Genomic DNA, 5,991 nt, shown 5'->3' with positions numbered 1-5,991 from the left:
CCTCTTCTTCTTCTTTTTTTTAAACAGAGTCTTGCTCTGTCTCCCAGGCTGGAGCACAGTAGCACAATCTTGGCTCACTCTTACCTCCACCTCCCAGGTTCAAGCAATTCTCCTGCCTCAGCCTCCTGAGTAGGTGGGATTACAGGTGCCCGCCACCACACCCGGCTAGTTTTTGTATTTTTAGTAGAGATGGAGTTTCACTATGTTGGCCAGGCTGGCTGTGAACTCCTGATCTTGTGATCTACCCGCTTCGGCTTCCCAAAATGCTGAGATCACAGGCATGAGCCACCACGCCCAGCACCTCTTTTCTTTGTAATTACTCAGCCTCAGGTATTTCTTTATAGCCATGCAAGAACAGACTAACACAGGATCCCAGCCTTGAGAAATCAGGGGAGACTACTCAGAAGAGGTGACATCTGGGTTAAGTCCTGAGGGATCAGTATGCATGAGTCATGGAAAGTTCTAGGCTGGAGGAGCAACTTGTGCCAAGTTCCAGATGAAAGGCAGCTGGAAGCTGACTGTGGCTGAAGGCAGGGTGGGAGCAGGAGACATGGAGAGAGAGCGGTCAGAGATGACATTGGGAGTTGGTCTGGAAGGGGTTAATCCTGAAGGGCCTGCAAAGTTGGACAAAGATGTTGAGACTTTGTCCCGGAAAATCCAGAACCAGGAGGGTGCCGTTGCAGGGTTTCAAGCATGCTGGCTTCAGTGCTGAACGTGAATCGAAAGGTCTTACTGCAGTGGTCCAGGAAGGGAATTCTGGTTGCCCAAACAGGGCAGTGTTGTGGGGATGAGAGAGAGATGGGTGGACACAAAAGACGGTTGCCAGGCAACATCAGTGGAACTTAGGGGCGGGACCCTTGGGGATATCTGCAACAGGGCGCAGGCATGACCACAGTCAGTTTTCTAAAAGGTTGGTGAGAATGAACACTTAATAAAATGATATAGGAAGAAAAAGCTATCTTCGGCAAAATGTTACCTCCCCCTCCAGATCTCAGTCTGTGGATGGCCTCACTCCTCCCGGATGCTAAGGGACAGGGAAGACAATATGAGGATGCATCCTCTACTGTCATCCTCCCCACTGGGGGCCATGGCCTTCCACAGGCCAGTCCACAGTCTATGTCTCATCCTCAGCTGTGGCCTTGGGAATGTCCTGCTGATTCATTCTGGCCCCATAGGCTTGGAAAGGTGTCTGCTTTGTCCAGCTCCTTTCAAGGCACCTAGCTGTCCTGGTAGTCATGGGCATGGAGCCAAACAGCAGTTCTCAACCTTGTCCTGCTGCACCACAAGTAAATGATATTCCACGGGCAGCCACGTGTCTCCATCGGAAATGGGAACGATGTGTGGACAATTCAGTGGTAGGTTACCTGCAATTCCTGGTGCACCTGCTACACACTGGGGCATGCTGGGACTGACCACCCTGGCGTGAGCAGGATGTTGAGATTGGCCACTGCAGCACAAGAAGCTGCTGTGGATGAATGCCTGCATAGTAGTCCGAAAATTCCCCAGACTGTCACTGTCCTTCCCTCTGCTTTACCTCTCCTCATTCTGTGGCTGTTATGCTTTTATCCAGGTGGCTCAATTTTTTAATTTCCACCTATTGTCAAGCCCAGAATCACCTTATAGGTGTAGAGAGGATGTTGGCCAGGTATAAGACAAATCCAAATTGTTCTGCAGGTGTGAGGCGGACCTTGGCTAGATCTGGGGGATAACCTTGCCTCAAATGCAGGGGCCACCTCTCGGTCCTCCTTGCAGAGTCTTGATGAGTCTGTGTGTATTTGATGCTCACCTGTGACTATAAAACCTGTGGGCAGTGTAGCAGGATGGTGCCAGGGCATTACGAAGACATTGTACCTGGAAAGTGAAAGTTGGATCAAGGTTTCATTGCTTCATTTTTTTCAACCACATAAAGTAATCATGCTGGGTTTTAAAAGGTAGAGCTGGGGGCCTCAGAGGTTAGTCAAGTCCTACTTTTGAACTTCCTAAAATCCGACGTCGCTCACCCTGCCCTGGCAGAGTGCCATCAGGAGAATCTAGGAGACTCGAGAAGCCACTTCACCTAACATCCTCATTGTGATCTAAGAATGCTCACCTGTGCTTCTCACACTCAACAATAGCTGTGTTAGATGTACAGGTAAAAAGGCTCATTTTCACCAGCCTCCAACCAAGGCATCTGCAGGGGCACTTCAGCATGCCACTACACCAGACAGCGTTGCTGCCCTTGGCTCGCGGTGGGCATGCAGGCCCAGAGATGCCAGACCCTCTGCAATTGCAGGAGTAGCCAAAAGTCTGGATCTTCATGCCAATACTTCTGATTTATTTTTATTTTATTTTTTATTTTTTTTGAGATAGAGTTTCGCTCTTGTCGCCCAGGCTGGAGAGCAATGGCGCAATCTCAGCTCACTGCAACCTCCGCTTCCTGGGTTCAAGCGATTCTCTTGCCTCAGCCTCCCGAGTAGCTGGGATTGCAGACATGCGCCACCATGCTCGGCTAATTTTGTATTTTTAGAAGAGATGGGGTTTCTCCATGTTGGTCAGGCTGGTCTCGAATTCCTGACCTCAGGCGATCCACCCGCCTCGGCCTCCCAAAGTGCTGGAATTACAGGCATAAACCACCACGCCCGGCCAATACTTCTGAATTTTTAAGGAGATAACTAAAACTTCAAAAATGTTTTTAAATTAAAAAACAATATGGCTGGGCAAAGTGGCTCATGACTGTAATCCCAGCATTCTGGGAGGCCGAGGTAGGTGGATCACTTGAGGTCAGGAGTTTGAGACCAGCCTGGCCACCATGGCGAAACCCCGTCTCTACTAAAAATACAAAAATTAGCTGGGCGTGGTGGCAGGCACCTGTAGTCCCAGCTACTTGGGAGTCTGAGGCACGAGAATCACCTGGACCCAGGATGCGGAGGCTGCAGTGAGCTGAGCTCACCCCACTGCATTCCAGCCTCCAGTCTGGGTGACAGAGTGAGACTCCATTTAAAAAAAAAAAAAAAAAAGAGAGAGAGAAACAATAACAAAGGCTACAATAAAAACTCAACATCACGTGACTAAACACTATCAGAGCCAAACTACATAGGTCTGTGGGTCACGGCCATGGCCCACCAGCTCTGGGGCTCCTCAATTCTAAGATTCTGCTCTCCAGCTCCCTCCCACTGATCATCAGTGTGGTGACTCGTGCCATGGGTGACAGTCATGTCTACTTTTGGAACATTACTTCCCCTATCTGCAAGAGGCAAGTCACCCCTACCTTCTCCCCAGCTAAACATGTCCCTGGGACTTTCTCCAGTGAACTAGCCCAGGCCCTGGCCCCCTTGTACCTTGGAGATGGAGGCTGGGCAGTAAGAAAGACGCTGGGCAGGGTGCAGTAGCTCACCCTGTAATCCCAGCACTTTGGGAGGCAGAAGCGGGCGGATTATCTGAGGTCAGGCATTCAAGACCAGCATGGCCAACATGGTGAAACCCCTTATCTACTAAAAAATACAAAAATTAGCTAGGTGTGGTGGCACATGCCTGTAATTTCAGCTACTCAGGAGGCTGAGGCAGGAGAACTGCTTGAGCCTGGGAGGCAGAGGTTGCAGCGAGCTGAGATCATGCCACTGCACTTCAGGCTGGCCGACAGAGCGTGACTCTGTCTCAGAGAAAAAAAAAAAAGATGCTGTACTCCTCTTTTCTCCGCTGCTTTCCTCTCCTGAGTTTTTCTCTGCAGGCCACACTGCTTTTAGAAGCCTTTCCCTTCATCTACCACCCCCTGAACATCACTGGCAGCAGGCCAGCACTCTCTCAGCTGTCTGGGTAAGACTCAGCTCTCTGGGCTGAGTCTGAGCTCATCTGCCAGCCTAGCGATCTTGCCAAGAGAGGAAGGAACTGGATCTGATGTGATCCGAACTTCGTCACCATACCGTCACAGCTGGTGACCTAAGCTTCCTCCAAGTCGAGGGGTGGTGCAGCTCCACTGAAGCCTCCTCTTCTCACCTCCAGGCTCTGCCCACCTCAGGAGAGCACGTGGTCCTGACCACAGCAACTGAAGGAAGACCAGGGGTGGAGAGCTCTGTTTTCTCACCATCCTCTCGGCCTGGCTTCTCTAACATGTTAAAAACTTACGGTGGCTCACGCCTGTAATCCCAGGACTTTGGGAGGCCAAAGTGGGTGGATCACAAGGTCAGGGATTAGAAACCAGCCTGACCAATGTGGTGAAATCCCATCTCTATTGAAAATACAAAAATTAGCCGGGCATGATGGCATGCACTTGTAATCCCAGTTACTCAGGAGGCTGAGGCAGGAGAATCGCTTGAACTCGGGAAGCAGGGGTTGCAGTGAGCCAAGATTGTACCACTGCACTGCAGCCTGGGCAACAGAGCAAGACTTTGTCTCAAAACAAACAAACAACAACAAAAAAAAAACCTCACTTTTTTGCTAGTACCTATAGCGCTTTTTTTTTTTTTGCTGGTATCTATAGCTTTTGTGAGACTCAGTTTATTTAGCTTTTAGCCTTCCTGATATTATTCGTACGAATTTTGTCTTGGGACACTCTTTCTATTCATTGATTCAGCCAATACTTATTGAGCACCTACTGTTTGCCAAGTACTGGGCAGCCATTGAGAATAAAACAGTGAAAAGTTAGAAACCGTCTCTGATCTGATGGAGGGCCTATTCTACTGGTGGTAACCGAACAAGCAGTATGTGCTCTGAAGACATTAAAACAAGACAATGTGATGGAGGACGCTGAGAATCCAGTGGGCAACTACTTAGATGGGAAAATCAGGGAAGGTCCCTACAAAGGAGACATATCTGCTGAAACCTCAATAAAGAGAAGCAGCCAGCCATGCAAGGATCTGGAGGGGAGCAGTTATGGCAGAGGGGTCAGCAAAGACAAAGGTCCTGAGGCAGGGAGGAGCTTAGCATGGGAGGGAAACTTGGGAGGCCAGCTGGCTGGACTCGAGTGAACATGGGCTGAGATGAGGTCAGAGGAGAGCAGAGGCCAGATCCCCCTGGGCTCCTAGGTCAGGGAGGGGCTGGTTCTTAGGAGTGCTGAGGCTGACTCTGATTTAGTCTGAGGTCAGTGTCCCTCTCAATCCCGATTCACTTGTGGTGCTCTATGGCCCGCAGGCTTGTGGAAAGTGTCCCCACTTCCTTCCTTACAGCAGCCTCTGCGCAATCCGAATTGCACTGTGAATTTCCCCGCCACTCAGGAGCCCGGGCAGGGCTTCACCCCTAGTTCAGTCACCAGGAACCAGTCTTTTTCCACCTTCCTGCCCTAGCCCCACTGGGTCTCAGTCTCTGCATCTGTGAAGTGACTGAGTGTGACCAAATGATGCAGGCAGCCTTTCCACTTCCTTCTACCCGTGGCGCCTTGGAATTCGATTGGAAGAGGGTAAAGCAAAAGTGGGATCCTGGCGAGAAATGAAACTGAAAGAAAAAATTCCTCCTGGCTCTAGGGAGGCCAGCAGAGGGGGTTTGGGGTAGCAGGCAGAGGTAGAGGAGGAGGGAGGTTTTTAGAAAGCTGACGGGGCAGGAGCCCTGTGACCCAGGCTTTCACTTCTCCTAAACACCCAGTTGCGCCATGTGATGCAGGCAGGCGACTGCGGATAGGGCCAGTGAAAGGGGAAGCGAGGGGAGCCCAGAGTTTCTCAAGCTGAGCCTGGTGGGAGGGCTGCAGGGGACTGGGAGGGGAGTGGAGGCAGTGGGGGTGAGGGGAACAGGGAGGAGGTGGAGAAGACAGCAGGGGCAGCAGGGTAACTGGGGCAGAAGGAGCCCCCAACCCACCCCAGGGCAGGCTGGGAGTCATAAGGAGAGGGGACAACAGGAAGGGGCGACAAACGGGGAGGAGGAAAGGGAGGCGGAGGGGCAGCTAAGTGGAGCAGGGAGGGTCGCAGTGTGAACAAGAGGAGAGGGAGGAAGGGTCAAGGTGGAGGGAGGAGAGGGGAGAGTCAGGGAGAAACAGCTGCAGGGGAGGCACGGGGAGGAAGGCTTAGGGGTAGGGGAAGGGAGAGG

This window comes from Mandrillus leucophaeus, unplaced genomic scaffold (genome assembly GCF_000951045.1).
Source record: "Mandrillus leucophaeus isolate KB7577 unplaced genomic scaffold, Mleu.le_1.0 Scaffold986, whole genome shotgun sequence".
Classification (NCBI taxonomy): Eukaryota; Metazoa; Chordata; class Mammalia; order Primates; family Cercopithecidae; genus Mandrillus; species Mandrillus leucophaeus.
Note: the sequence above shows the minus strand (reverse complement) of the source record.